At 44.2% G+C, this 16,062-nt stretch overlaps 1 protein-coding gene across 3 annotated transcripts in view; it reads left to right on the top strand.

Moving 5' to 3' along the window:
• The first annotated feature begins 3,477 nt into the window (after positions 1–3,477).
• Positions 3,478–16,062, top strand: part of LOC307227059 (cryptic protein-like) — a 384,101-nt gene continuing 371,516 nt past the window's right edge. For 2 of the 3 annotated variants that reach the window (XR_013843773.1, XM_079996175.1), the window contains exon 1: positions 3,478–3,631. The gene's annotated coding sequence lies outside the window, so the exon portion shown is untranslated. The remainder of the gene's footprint in view (positions 3,632–16,062) is intronic. The other variant, XR_013843774.1, reaches the window with a different exon arrangement.

Genomic DNA, 16,062 nt, shown 5'->3' with positions numbered 1-16,062 from the left:
AGAAGCTACAGACTCACATGAGCCTGGACAGAAAATACTGGTGATTTGAACCCACCCTTTGAAATATCAGTTCACATGCATGGACAGGAAAGTGTTGCAAATATGAGAGATTTTCCTTGGGACTAACAGCAAAGGGAACAATTCTCATTGTGGTTTCAACCAAGCACCTGTAAATTGTTTTGCAAAAGAAAAGAAACCCTGACAAGTTTACTAATTTCAGATTTGGTGACATGCACATTGGCTATGAAACCAGTGCCGGATTTATGTGTAAGCTAAATAAGCTATAGCTTGGGGGCCCCAAAATTTTTTAAAGGGAAATAAAACTGGATGTACATTTCCAAAATGTAAGATTAAAAAACTGGCTTTAGATACCTACAGTGGTACCTCTGGTTAAGAACTTAATTCGTTCTGGAGGTCCATTCTTAACCTGAAACTGTTCTTAACCTGAGGTACCACTTTAGCTAATGGGGCCTCCTGCTGCCGCTGCACCGGCAGAGCACAATTTCTGTTCTCATCCTGAAGAAAAGTTCTTAACCCGAGGTACTATTTCTGGGTTAGCGGAGTCTGTAACATGAAGTGTCTGTAACCTGAAACATCTGTAACCCGAAGTACCACTGTATTAGGTCCATAAATGAGCATATAGCAAATATTCAACAGAAAAAAGCTACCTTCAGTAGCTTATGGCCTCATCAAACCTAAATCTGGCCCTGTATGAGATACGCACACCAACTCTAGGGGGACAAAAATTCTTCAGTCCCCTGGATATCTGTTTGAAAGGGGCCCATTGCATGTTGTGTGTGTGTCTCTGTGTGTGTGTGATGTCATTTTCGGTGCACAACGCACCTCACAGGTTCAGCGCCCAGCTCCGCCAGAGTGCTTGGCCTCCTCCAGAGGACATGCTTCATGTGCCTTGTGCTCAGGAAGTGCATGACAAATGCAACACACAACATGCAGTGCACAATGTCAAGCACACATGATGTGCAATGCACACACAATGTCTCTCTCACACACGACGTACGACGGGGCCCCTCAACCCTGGTTGCAACCTGGCACCTCTGCTATGAGCATACACTCAGCTGATTCTAAGACTGTGGTTCCCAATTCCCCCCCCTCCCCCGTGGACTATTTGAAAACTGCTGGGGGTCTTGATGGATTATATAAATATTTTCTTTCTGCCTGTTGTAACAATTGTAAAGTACTGTGCTAGATGCTTTTGAATTTTAATTGTATTTTGCAGACACTCAGATGTATGTTGCATGATTCCCCTTAACATGCCATTTAAAAGTTGTAGAAATGGCACAGAAAAATGAAAGGGCACTTGTATGCGTGCTCTCTCTCTCTCTCTCTCTCTCTCTCTCTCTCTCTCTCTCTGCAGCAAACATGATTCTGAATGAAAGGTCCACAAAGGACACCTGTGAAAATAATACCAAGAGGGAAAACCTCTCGGGAGAAAGGCAGATCAAAGATTCACAAAAAAGTACAAACTTGGGAATGCAGAAATGCAGAAAAACAATGAAGAAGAGAGAGAATAGCTGTCTAGACTGAAGGCTAAAGCCTATTTGGAAATAGGTGGTCTCAAGAGTAGACGGATGCTTTTATTATCTGTAACAACATTGCTGTGCTCAGTGTGGTGTGATGGAGCAAATTCTTAAAGGATTTGATTCTCACCCCCATTCAGTGTGCATCATTGGTGCAATCATTATGCACCACATCCAGTAGGTTATCTGTATCCTAGTAGAAGCTGGTCAAAGCCATAAAAAGAGCTGCTTCTCCAGATTCAGCTTTGTTCTTGAACACAAATGTAGAGTTCTGTTTGACTCAAAAGATTGTGTTCGCAGTGCTGTGAATATGTAGCGCAAGGCCCCTTTCCCTTTTTGTGTATCCATACACAAATTACCAAGAGGTTTGGGATCTTTTGCTAGAGTCATGACATACATCCGTTATGAATATGTGTTTAATCCCATACCCACAAGATGTTCTTGAACAAAAGAAATAAGTAAAGTGTGGTTTGCATGTTCAGACCCTGAAACCTCCCTCCTAAATAAATTCACACATTACTCAAAATTTTGGTTTGGTTTTTGGCAGAAGTTAGGCCACAGCTTTATTGATTACAGAAAGTGACTGGTTGCATAGGCTCTGGTTCGACTAACTCCCTGTTATGCAGGTAGCGCTGACCCAGGGTTCCAGCACAGGTCTGCCAAGGGTGGACACCTGGATAGCGGAAACCGGGAGCAGGCTAACTCCGCCACCCAAATGTCCCCCTGGACTCAGGCACGGGCATAACCCCCTCTTAGGGGTTGACCAAACCATCGAGTCCCTGGATTCCTTTAACGGAATACCCTTCACATAGGGCTGGCGAGAGCGTTCTCCCATCCCTATCACCTGAACCAGAGCCTATCCGCAACCTTACAAGTTGTGACGATTTGCTACACGGCAGGCAAAACCCAAATGGCAACAGCCAATCAGCCAAGTGGGGAAAATTCCTTCCGTGCCCCTGTCCCAACGACAGACGACACATGATGGCATAGCAAGGTCAAGTGCAAAATACCCTAAAAGTAGGGAAAAGTGGGCGGGTGTTCCAAATGCACGCACCGAAAGAGGAAGCTCTGGGTCATGTGCATGGGCATAAATAGGTCCCTCGAACTGTTTGGACTGTGTCACATTGGCCAGATTGCACCCAGCTAGAAGGACCAATCATACCCACCCACAACAAAGGGTGCCGGTTTCCAGGTCTCACCGCAATACGTGCCCTCTTTAAGGGAGGAGTCAATTTATCATATGAAAATGAAAGAATAGATAAATGCTTCTTCAGACACCAAAATTACAATTTAAGCAGGTGGCAAATCCTTAATTATTCTCAAAAGCCTACAAAAAGTGAGCATGACAATTTTGCCACACTAATAGCAAGTCAAGAAATGGAGGACAATGGTATACCCAGGGCTTCTTTTCAGCCAGAACTTGCTGGAACTCAGTTCCAGCACCTCTCAGATGGACACCATTGTTATTCAAAGAGAATGATTGAAGTGTTCATAGTGAGTTCTGGCACCTTTTCCTAGAAAAATAGCACTGGGTATATATAAAGTGTGTGTTGGTTGCTTGAGAGTGTGGAGTAAGTTCCTTGTTGGAGCTTGGAGAGCTAACTAACCACTGAAAAGCTAGGGTTTGTTTACTAATTTTAGCCAATGAATTCTAATCAAGAAGGGGGGGCTTTGAGATGAGCAATTCCTATATTTCTATTGTTTCTTCCCAGAGTTTCCTGCCTATTTCCCTTCTTGTCTATTCTGCTTAATTAAAAGTTGAAAGAATATAATCGTGGTGAGCAATGGCTTAACTGGTTTCCTTCCTTGTCTTAAAGTTGTTTGCTTCCTGTCTTAAAGTTATCTTATCATTTTGTCTCTGTAGCAACTATTCTTTAGTAGGCGGTATTGATTTTACTGGTAACTAGATTAGGTAAAGGGACCCCTGGCCGTTAGGTCCAGTCGTGGACGACTCTGGGGTTGCAGCACTCATCTCGCTTTACTGGTCAAGGGAGCTGGCGTACAGCTTCTGAGTCATGTGGCCAGCATGACTAAGCCGCTTCTGGCAAACCAGAGCAGCGCACGGAAACACCGTTTACCTTCCCGCCGGAGCGGTACCTATCTATCTACTTGCACTGCATGCTTTCAAACTGCTAGGTTGGCAGGAGCAGGGACCGAGCAATGGGAGTTCACCCCATCACAGGGATTCAAACCGCCAAGCTTCTGATCGACAAGCCCTAGGCTCTGTGGTTTAACCCACTGTAACTAGATTACAGGTGCTGATTTTTATACAAGGTATTGTCTCCACAATGCCTTGCAGGACTCGTTTGAGATAAGACTGGTACCAGGGTCAAGAAAGTTCTTAATGGGGCTCTCCTGTCATATTAAATTATGCCAACCTTTTTACGCATACTATGATCTACAGTAATAAACCACAGAAAAAGTTCAGATTGGCAAGCACCTATTCACAACCTTTGCTGCATATAATTTACATCTCAAGTCAGATCTTAAAATAGGCCAGTAAGGTCATTAGTAGTATATTATGCTGATTATTCTTCATGGCCTAATTAATAGGGATTGATGGGTGCTCAGCTCAAAGTTCATTTTTATCTAGTGTTACTGCAAATTCATTTATTCAAATGGGAGACATCACAAACATTCGGCAGCCTGCAATTTGCATATGAAAACAGAGCCATCAGGTACCATTGGGACAACATATTACATATTGGTAACAGAGATTCTACTAATGAAGAATGAATTTAAGATTTTAATAGAAGGAAGTTTATTGCTAACTTTATTGTACAGGAGAGCTAGACTCTCAGATCTGTGGATTCACCAGGAATTTGCTGCCAGTGGACAGCCACCATGTCTGTTTTATGGAATGCATGCTTTTCATTGAGTCCACTGCATGTGGGGAAGGGAGATTTAACACTTCTCTCCCCAACCAAGAGCCTGATTGAATTCCATGTGCCCCAGCACACATTGCAATTAGCTTTAGAATAAAATCTCCCAATTAGAGCAAATTGGAGTTTTCTTCTGTCCTAAGGCTAATTGTTGCCTCGGGATAGGGGGATCTTCAGAATTTTGACTCCGCTCCACATTCACTGTGATCCTGACGAAATTTATTGGAGGGTTGAACATTGCAGTTGTTATTTTAATTTCCAGGTGTAGTTGATAACCACACTGTCTATTTTTCCCTGAGGGGCTGGGCACAGGAGAAGAAATGGTGGAGACCGCCTCTGCTTCCTGACCCACCATCTCCCAGAACCTGGTGAGCCTTAAAAGTAGGAGAGCAAAGAGCTCAAAGACAGAGGGCACACGTAGAGGAGGTGATGGTGACAACGAATTAGGAAGTGGGAGAGACAGGGAGTGGAGATTCACCTGGGACAACGCCATTATCCAAGGGGCTGGGTTCTATAGCCTCTCTCTATAAAGTTTGAAATAAAAAAAGGACTGTAAGAAACCTTTCCTTGTCTTCATACTTCCCTGGGCACCCAGCTGGGAGCCACTGACAGCTTCATGACAGGTGCAGACTAAATCTGTGCTTCCCCTTTACAACAGACCAATTTCTAATCAGGTGGGGGAAATAATACTCACCCACTGAGTTTTATTGAGAGAGCGTAGTGAAGGGTAATTTAAATGTTGACCATCATGGCTGTCCCAGAGGCAGAAGGATTTTGGCTGTGTGTATAAGAAAGCCCTGCTGCCCAAACTCCTGTCTCTGTGTTTATGTTTCTTCTCTAAAGCTTCACTTCCCCTCAAACGTTTTTGATTTGCTTGTTCCCTATATTTCTTCAGTGTACTAGATTCACTGTTGCAGAGTTCATCCGCCCCTACCTTCATGATAATATCATCTGTATTTTCCATAAGACGTGGGTGAATACACAGCAATTCTAGGGAATAAAGGCTAGTGTGGAAACCATCTGAGTAGGCATTTCAACCCAGATCTTCCCAGTTACAGCCCACCCCTTTATCCATTGTATCCCACTAACTCTTGCTATTTCAGGTGACTAGACGGAAAGAGTAGCTACTAATGATGTCATTTCAAGGAAGAAACTGGAACATTTAAATCGATTTAAAAATTCATTTAACCTTTGAAACTCTCTTAAACATAATATTGACTTTCTTCCGGTTAATTCCTTTGCCTAACCTCCTTAGCACTAATATGTCAGGTACATGGAGAAAAGGAGTGAAAAGGTCAACATGATTCTACCTTCTAATTTTATGTTTCAGTTAATATTTTATAACATGTTAAAAGCAAAGTAAATTGATTGAAATGCTCTTACACATCTTAGAGCCACAATAAATCAGTTGCGTGCATTGGCACTAGGGGAATGAATTCCAAGGCAAATTGGAATACTTCGAAGTGTGAGGTGAGTGAGGTTCACCAGGTGACCTTCGGTCAATCGCTGACTCTCAGCCTAACCTAACTCACAGGATTATCTGAAGAGGGGGAGAACCATGTAAGTTACCTTGAGCTCCTTGGAGAAAAATGTGGGGGTATAAATGCAATAAGTAAGTAAATAATAAAGTCCCATGAGTTGGTTCAGGACCCCTGCAAAGTTTTCTGTTTCTCTATCATCTCTGTAATATTCTGAGCATATATAGGTCTTTGTCTTTCTATACCTCTCAATTATTTTAAGAGGAAAAACCCTTGCTTCCCCCTTCCCAATGGAGATTATAGAGGGAAATGTCACAGGCAGAAACAATATTTTCTATAACAGCTTCTGTAAATCTTCACTTGGTTTAACCCTTTATTGATTGTTCAGTAGCACCTTCTAGACCAAATAAGTTTGTTCTGGTATAAGCTTTCGTGTGCATGTACACTTCTTCAGATGCTTTTTCGTGTATGCACACAAAGGCTTATACCAGAACAAATTAGTTGGTCTATAAGGTACTACTAGACAATTTTTATTATTATTATTTTTATTTCAACTGCGTCAGACCAACACGGCTACCTACCTGAACCTTTATTGATTGATATCCTTTCCAAATTGGTTGATTTTAATGTGGAGAGTGCATCTTAAACATATATTCAGTTGTTAGTGCTGCAAGGCCAAGAGCTTCTTCTTAAAAACAGGCCATTGGCAACAATTTCCACAACGTTGCACCCAAAAATTTGCTGAGTATCTTCAATCTCAAATCCAAACTTCTAGAATAGTTATTTTAGAGGAAGTGAACAGATGCCAATCAAACCAATTTCACCCTCAGCTCCACTTCTGACTGATTCCAGGAGCTCTCCAAATTAGATAACTGAACAATAAAAGGGGCAATTCTTTGCTCAGTATTGAGAAGATTTACAAGCACATATGCGTTGTGGACTGGCAGAAGGGTCTCTGCGGTTCTATAAAAATGAAATCATAAACATCTTTCAGCTAAGAAATGAAATTAGAATGTCATAGTAGCAATAATTTTATTAAATCCAGACAATGAACTCAATTAGAAAACCCAGTTGAAAGAATAAACTGTGAAGAACTTTCACAATTAGTTGAGCAGCAAATATTTTTGCTTTTCTCTCTCTTGTTCATACTTCGCCAAGAAGAAGCTGCAGAAAATTTACAACCTAAGTTTTCTCATTGGCCTACACCCAAATGCCAAGGCTGGTAAACATTTGTATGATATAAACATGCAATTCACATATTTGTGTCTCTATAGCATCTATATCTATCTATCTATCATCTACAATGGACGCTCAGGTTGCGAACGTGATCCATGCGGGAGGCACGTTCGCAACCTGCAGTGTTTGCAACCCACAGCGCCATGTCTGCGCATGCGCGGGTCACGCTTCTGCGCATGCTCAAAGCACGATTTAGTGTTTCTGCACATGCGTGAGTGCCAAAACCCGGAAGTAACCCATTCTGGTACTTCCAGGTTTGGCACAGTTTGCAACCCGAAAACACACAACCTGAAGCGTTTGTAACCTGAGGTATGACTGTATCATCTATCCATCTATCCATCTATACTATATCGATTTATACATTATCTATACACACGCACTATAGCAGCACAATCCTATATAGCAAGCCCATAGGGGGAATAGCCGAGTACACTTGCCCCGGGCATCAGAGGGTTAAGCGAGCCAGGAGCTCCCGCAAGGGCCCTGCCAGACTTTAGCTATGATGCCAAAACCACCCTGTGCCTCCTAGCCAACCGAGGACTCGCACCCCCAGGCCTCAGTTATCTTTGTGGGCCTGTTATACAGACATAAGCTGCACAACATCCATAATGCTGCACAACAGAGAAAGCTGAAATGTCAACATCTTGAGTTCCAGGAAAGTGAAATAGCAAAACTTTGCATGTTTCTCATGCAATACAGCAACAGAAAACATAATGGCACTAAGCGCTATAGTGTACCATCGGGGCAGTGCTGAGTTTTGAAACTTCACCATCTGTGCGACTGAGTCTACCACAGATTGGAGGAGGGCAAGGCAAGCCATATATGTGACAGAATGGAGGGTTGTGGAGTTCTTCCTTCAAACTTTAACATTTCTGAAACTGGGGAGGAGGAAGATTACTAACAGCTAGGGAGCGGAAGAAACTCCCCCCCCAAAAAAGGAATAATAATAATAATAATAATAATAATAATAATAATTTATTATTTATACCCCGCCCATCTGGCTGGGCCTCCCCAGCCACTCTGGGCAGCTTCCATAGAAACCAAAAATACAGTAAAATATCACACATTAAAAACTTCCCTAAACAGGGCTGCCTTCAGATGTCTTCTGAATGTCAGGTAGTTGTTTATCGCTTTGACATCTGCTGGAAGGGCGTTCCACAGGGCGGGCGCCACTACCGAGAAGGCCCTCTGCCTGGTTCCCTGTAGCTTTGCTTCTCGCAATGAGGGAACCGCCAGAAGGCCCTCAGCGCTGGACCTCAGCATCCGGGCAGAACGATGGGGGTGGAGACACTCCTTCAGGTATACTGGACCGAGGCCGTTTAGGGCTTTAAAGGTCAGCACCAACACTTTGAATTGTGCTCGGAAACATACTGGGAGCCAATGTAGCTCTTTCAAGACCGGTGTTATGTGGTCTCGGCGGCTGCCCCCAGTCACCAGTCTAGCTGCCGCATTCTGGATTAGTTGTAGTTTCTGAGTCACCTTCAAAGGTAGCCCCACATAGAGTGCATTGCAGTAGTCCAAGCGGGAGATAACCAGAGCATGCACCACTCTGGCGAGACAGTCCACGGGCAGATAGTGTCTCAGCCTACGTACCAGATGGAGCTGGTAAACAGCTGCCCTGGACACAGATTTGACCTGTGCCTCCATGGACAGCTGTGAGTCCAAAATGACTCCCAGGCTGCGCACCTGCTCCTTCAGGGGCACTATTCAGGACCAGGGAGTCCTCCACACCAGCCCGCCTCCTGTCCCCCAAAGACAGTACTTCTGTCTTGTCAGGATTCAACCTCAATCTGTTAGCCACCATCCATCCTCCAACCACCTCCAGACACTCACACAGGACCTTCACCGCCTTCACTGGTTCTGATTTGAAAGAGAGGTAGAGCTGGGTATCATCCGCATACTGATGAACACCCAGCCCAAACCTCCTGATGATCTCTCCCAGCGGCTGCATGTAAATGTTGAAAAGCATGGGGGAGAAGACAGAACCCTGAGGCACCCCAGAAGTGAGAGCCCAGGGGTCTGAACACTCATCCCCCACCACCACTTTCTGAACACGGCCCAGGAGGAAAGAGCGGAACCACTGTATGACAGTGCTCCCAGCCCCTCTAGACAGTCCAGAAGGATGTTATGGTCGATGGTATCAAACGCCGCTGAGAGATCCAGCAGAACTAGGAAACAGCTCTCACCTTTGTCCCTAGCCCGCCGGAGGTCATCAACCAGTGCGACCAAGGCAGTTTCAGTCCCATGATGAGGCCTGAATCCTGACTGGAAGGGATCCAAATGGTCCGCATCTTCCAGGCGTGCCTGGAGTTGTTCAGCAACCGCTCGCTCAATCACCTTGCCCAAGAATGGAAGATTTGAGACTGGGCAATAGTTGGCCATCGTGGCCACATCTAAAGATGGTTTTTTAAGAAGCGGTTTAATAACCGCCTCTTTCAGCGGGTCTGGGAAGGCTCCCTCACGGAGGGAAGCATTCACCACCCCACGAAGCCCATCGCCCAGTCCTTCCCTGCTAGCTTTTATAAACCATGCTGGGCAAGGATCCAGGAGACAGGTGGTTGGTTTCACTCGTCCAAGCAGCCTGTCCACATCCTCGGAGGTAACAGATTGGAATTGATCCCACTCAACTTGACTAGACAGAACTCTAGCACTCTCCCGCCCAGGCCCTGCTCCCATGGTGGAGTCTACTTCTTCCCGAATCTGAGCGATTTTATCTGCAAAAAACTTTGCAAAATCATTTCAGGAGAACATGTGGCCCGTACTGGGCCCCGATGTTGCAGGTGGTTCCGCTAAATTGTGAACCACCTGAAAAAGTCTCCTGCTGCTGTTTTCTGCAGATGCAATAGAGGCGGTGAAGAAATTCTTCTTCGCCGTTGCTATCGCCACTTGGTAGGCTCGACATTGAGCTCTAACCTGTGTCCGGTCAGATTCGGAATGAGTTATCCGCCACTGGCCATCTCAACGATTGTTTCATTGCCCTCAGATCCGTGGAAAACCACGGGGATGTCCGGGCTCCATGCAATCGGAGAGGGCGCTTCGGAGCCAAACAGTCAATAGCCCTGGTTAACTCCACATTCCAGTGGGCCACCAGGGAATCAGCTGAAAGGCCATCAACATGGGATAAAGCATCCCCTACCACTCTCTGGAAACCATTTGGATCCATTAAGTGGCGGGGGCAGACCATCCAAATTGATCCCACCTCCCTGCAGAGGGGATGGGTCGCAGAGAAGTTCAGTTGCACCAGGAGGTGATCTGACCATGGTACTTCTTTCGTTTCGCTTTTACTTAGTGTCAGATCACCAACATCCATAGAGGTAAACACCAGGTCCAAGGCATGTCCGCGGCTATGGGTTGGGCCAGACGTATTCAGGGACAGCCCCATGAAGGCCATGCTTTCCACGAAGTCCCAAGCGGCCCCTTGTAAGGTCGTGTCAGCATGGATGTTAAAATCCCCTAGGACGACCAAGCTAGGTGTCTCCAGGAGAACATCCGCCACGACCTGAAGCAGCTCGGGCAGGGAATCCTTGGTGCAGCGGGGAGGTCGGTACACCAAAAGGAATCCTGTACTGCCCCTATTGCCCAACTTCCAGAACATGCACTCGGAAAACTGGGTCTTCCCAATAGGACGCCTGGTGCAAGCTAATGACTTCCTAAAAATCACTGCAACCCCCCCTCCCCGCCCACATGACCTGGGTTGCTGTGCATAAGAGAAACCTGGTGGACAAGCAGCGGCAAGGACAGGCCCATCTGCTTCATCCAACCAAGTCTCTGTTACACATGCCAGGTCAAGTCCTCCATCCATGATCAAGTCATGGATGGCAGTGGTCTTATGAATCATTGACCTGGCATTGCACAGCAGCACCTTCAGGTCATGTGGGTATCCCTTGCTGATTCTAGTATCCATCCGGTCAGGACCAGACCCGGAGGCAGGAATAGTCCTCAGACAATGACTAAACCTGCCCCCTCTGTAATGACATGGTCTAGTCTTAGCGTAACTCCTCCTAATAATAATTTTTATTGAATAAAACAAAATGCACATGATTACAAACAACTAGAAAAATATTTTCAAGGACTATTAGAAGTGGCCCAAGTAACTAATGCTTTCCTAAACAGCATGCAAACTGAAACACAGCTCTCTTCCAAAGTTTGCACTTCTCTGAATTTTGCAATGCAGTTCTGGAGCCAAGTAGTGTGTTTAAAAATGCATATTTAAAGCAAAGAGAGCATAAAATGCATGTATTAATGAAAACAGCCTACACAAATGGATTACAATAGGGAATATTGCTTAGCAATATTAGGAGAAATTTGCACTAAATGCCTGTGAATCTTCATGATAATATTTTTTTTTGGGGGGGGGGGGAATCTGAAATTAAGATTGGTCAAATAAGAATTTGCAATTGACAGTTCCATCAATCCCTACTAACAGCACCCAGAAATGCATTGATGCTTGCCAAACAACTGATGCACCAAAGCTTTGAACAATATTGTTTAAAGCGAAAATACCTCCTGCATGTATATTATGATCCATTGCCTCTCTAAATAATGAAGTTTTTGCATTGTTTTTCAAAACTGTTCAGACTTAGACTTCGGTGAGCTTCTAGAGGAAGACCTCCAGACGTGGAAAAACTGATCAAGAACCTGGCTACATATATATATACTGTACAAGGGGGCATGATCAATATATTTTTAAAAGCACAAATGCAAATGGTAGCGATAGTAGATCTGAAGTGTGTACAGTGGTACCTCGGGTTACATATGCTTCAGGTTACATACGCTTCAGGTTACAGACTCCGCTAACCCAGAAATATTACCTCGGGTTAAGAACTTTGCTTCAGGATGAGAACAGAAATCATGCTCCAGCAGCCTCATTAGCTAAAGTGGTGATTCAGGTTAAGAACAGTTTCAGGTTAAGAACAGACCTCCAGAATGAATTAAGTACTTAACCCGAGGCACCACTGTACTAGGAGTGTCTTGGCCCTATTTACTTTCTGTATTATGAGGTGAATATGGTGATTCAGGTGAGGTTTCCAGGTGATTCAGGCAGGTGATTCAGCTTGATGACATTGTCTCCACACCAATGTTTCCTAGGGAGCCTTTCTTACACCACCAGTTCCTTCTTGCAGGAGAGCTACTACAGTCATCATTCTGAATTTTGTGGGGCTATTTCGTCTTAGAAGGGATGCCCCTTCCTGCAAATTGCATCTAAGTCTGGCAACAAATAAAATGGACTTCCCCTCCCATAAAATAAAAAAAAAATCCAAATTATGCCCTGCATGAAAGCCCTGCTTTCATATATCTGCTTGAAATTTGACAAGCTTGGGGGATTCCTGTGCCTGAAAATTTCATCTACTTCTATGAAAAGGAGAAATTAAAAAAAACTATAACTTTTTTATCATTCCACATGATAGTGAATGTGGGGTATCACTTCTTGTCATTGGATATAATTCAATTTCTGATAATGAGCCAAAACGGAAAGACACAGGGAAGCCCTGAAAACAGATTGAGCTGTTTCTCAAAGCTACAGATAGAAGCAGAATCTTGTGGCTGCTGCACAGCCCTAGTATGTCTGGCTTAAACTTTTATGAATAACACACAGGGCCACATATCCCTAGAAGGAAAATGTGCTGCGCTATTTAATAGTTTCAGAAACATTATAAATGAAACTACTTAATCATCCACTGCCACTAGGTTTTTACCTTGCCTATTAAGGCTGTACTCCATAAATATTTTCTTCCTGAGAATCCCTAGAGTATAAATAGAATACTTATTTGTGAACTGGCTTTGTCTTAGCTTCAACACCTTTAAATTGAACCAGTGGGTCCCTTTAACCTTGGGGGGGGGTGTGAAGATATCTAGAAATGATGCTTACTTGGCTAGTACTGGGGGGAAATTTGGAGCACTGGGTGTGGGAGGTGGTCAGTGTTGAGTCATAGCATTGGTGGCAAATCAGGAGTGAGGGGTAACTTGCATTTATAGGGCAGCATTCCCTTTCCCTTGCCCTCTGTTATTCTGAGAGAACATCAAAAAAACACAGCAGTGTGGAATAATAATAATACGCCGCCCATCTGGCTGGGTTCCCCAGCCACTCTGGGGGGCTTCCAACTGAATATTAAAAACAATACAGCATTCAGTTGTCTTTTAAAAGTAAAATAGTTGTTTATTGCCTTGACATCTGCTGGAAGGGCGTTCCACAGGGCAGGCACCACTACCGAGAAGGCCCTCTGCCTGGTTCCCTGTAATCTCACTTCTCCCAGTGAGGGAACCACCAGAAGGCCCTCGGCGCTGGACCTCAGTGTCCGAGCTGAACGATGGGGGTGGAGACGCTCCTTCAGGTATACTGGACTGAGGCCGTTTAGGGCTTTAAAGGTCAGCACCAACACTTTGAATTGTGCTCGGAAACGTACTGGGAGCCAATGTAGGTCTTTCAGGACTGGGATTCCACAGTCACTTGGGCATAGGGTTTGGAAGGGTGATTTCCACCACTGGCATCTGGGAACTCCTCTTTTCCCCCTTATTTCAAAAATAAATATAGGGCAGTGGTGGCGAACCTTTTTGAGATCGAGTGCTCAAATTGCAACCCAAAACCCACTTATTTATCACAGAGTTGTTGAGCATTTTTGGGGAGGATTGACCAAAGATGTTGACTGTTGACTTTTTTGGGGGGATTACATACCAAAGTTGTTGAGCTTTTTTGGGTGGGAAGGAAGGACCCAGGTTACCCAGGTTTTCCACCACTCACAGCAGAGTCGGGTGCTGGGGACCATTGCCAACACACTGTGCCGTGCGGGAGGGCGGGGAACGCACCAATGAAAAAGCTGATTGGGGGGCCCACATCTCAACCAAACACCACTGTGGGCGGAGCACAATCAAGGAAGCGCTACCAACTCAAAGCTGAGTCAGAGACTCTAGGGGGTGGTTTCCGCTCACAGCAGTGTCGCCTGCTCTAGGGAGCATTTGACCAATGGTGTGTGTGCCATAGGTTCGTCACCGCTGATATAGGGTAACAACTTTGTGCAATTGATTAATGATTTTTTGCATCCTGAGTAAGATTGTTGAGGGACAAAAGGGATTAGGTGATTAGGTCAGGGTTGCCATAGTTCAAAAAGTGAAAATCCAGACACAAAAGTTCTTGAGCTTTTTTTTTGGGGGGGGGGCAAAGTTGTTGAGCTTTTTGAGGTATTTTTAAGGAAAATCCAACATGAGTTGCCATATGTCTGGGTTTGCCCAGACATTTTCAGTGATTTCCGAAAATTCTGCCTGGCCGCTATTTCTGACAGATGAATCCTGGATATGTCTGGATGAATCCTGGATGTATGGCAGCCCTGGATTAGGTGCCACAGGACATACTAGTCTTTTTGCTGACCAACCTGACCCATAGGATCATATTTGACTTAGCTAGCCTTCTAGTTGCACTTTTTTCTATTAAAAATAAATGTACGAAATCCCAAATGATTGATTGCTAGCATGATTTACAATAATGAAGGTGGACTAAGAATGTCACTTAGTAAGAGACTGTTGACTCTGTAGTTAAAGTTCTTAGCTGAATTGTAAATTATTACAATTTTTCTGTATTTATTATTATAGTTCTAACTTGTTGCTGTTGATGCTTTTCTTGTGTCATTCATTTGTTTTACTTAGGTTTTACTGATGTACCATTTTATGTATTATTGTCATATGCTTCGGTGACAGCTCTTGGTTAAGCAATAAAATTTGAGATTTCCCATCTTGGTCAGAAGTAACAAGGAGGGATATTAAGATAGATGCCCTAGTGAGTACTCTGAAGCATATTGATGCTGAAAGGTTGTCTACCCAGCCTATCTCTCCATGCTGAATGGCTCAAGGGGATATGGGAAAGCAACAGTCCCTGAGCTCTGGTAGCTTCGTCCCATCTAAGTGTTAAACTAGGACAAGATTAAAAAAGGAAGACTTATCTTAAGTTGACCAGATGAAGAAACACACAGATCAAGTCATTGACTGATCTGGTGCCTGGAGCAAGGATGAAGTTTCCTGCCTAAGCTGGACAGAAGGTGGTCCTCTCAGCTTTCTCCTTTATAGGATATCTATCTGGGTTAATAAATGGTAGAAAGTTTCTGCTCATTGCAGAACCTCATCCTCATACATAACCCCCCTGCCCACAGTTTAAATGACCCTAGATTGTTGAAGTCCTGGGAAAAGAGGAATGTTTCTACCTGGTGCTAAAGATATGTAACTTATCTGTTGTTTTTACTCCAGGATGCTGGGGCAGTTCCTAGATGATTCAGATTCTGTGGATGAATTTAGAACTTGCTCAGAATGCCAAAAATACCTTTGCAGTCCATGGCTACAATTCAGTGCTCTGTCTCCAGGCCAATCACTGGCTTAAGGGTCCTTCTGCCTTCACTACAGGGCATACTCGCCAGTGCCAGGCTAATAGCTATGGCACTTCTGCACCACTTATTCCCTGATAATCATTTGGCATTTGAACATTTTCATCTTAGTATGGCATGGCAATGAGCACGATGAATCAAAGAAGGAGAGGGAATCAGCTTGTATCACAGCTCATTGTGTCACTGAAGATCATCCAGCACTAGGCTTGAGTGACAGTATGATCATGTGGTGACTATTAACCCATAGATTGCCATATTAAAATGCCACGTGAACCTTCGCAGACTCATTTCAATCTACTTCTTACTTCCTCTACAAGTTTGAAGAACTTTGAGTATGGCAGATGTGAAGCTGGCATGTTGTTGACTTCTATCTCTTTGTCCCTATCAGCAGGGATATGTTAACTAGATTCAAACGATTTCATGTGAAATTACTGCTCCTGAATAGATACTTTGTGAATGTTAAATGATTTCCCCTATCTGCATATTGGCAGACTGTCCAAATAATTCTGGAACAGTCCAGTCTGTCAGACAAAATGCCACAGATATGCAGCTTACCTTCTTG

This window comes from Podarcis cretensis, assembly GCF_951804945.1.
Source record: "Podarcis cretensis genome assembly, chromosome: 11".
Taxonomy (NCBI): domain Eukaryota; kingdom Metazoa; phylum Chordata; class Lepidosauria; order Squamata; family Lacertidae; genus Podarcis; species Podarcis cretensis.
Note: the sequence above shows the minus strand (reverse complement) of the source record. Positions and strands in the feature narration are given on the sequence as shown.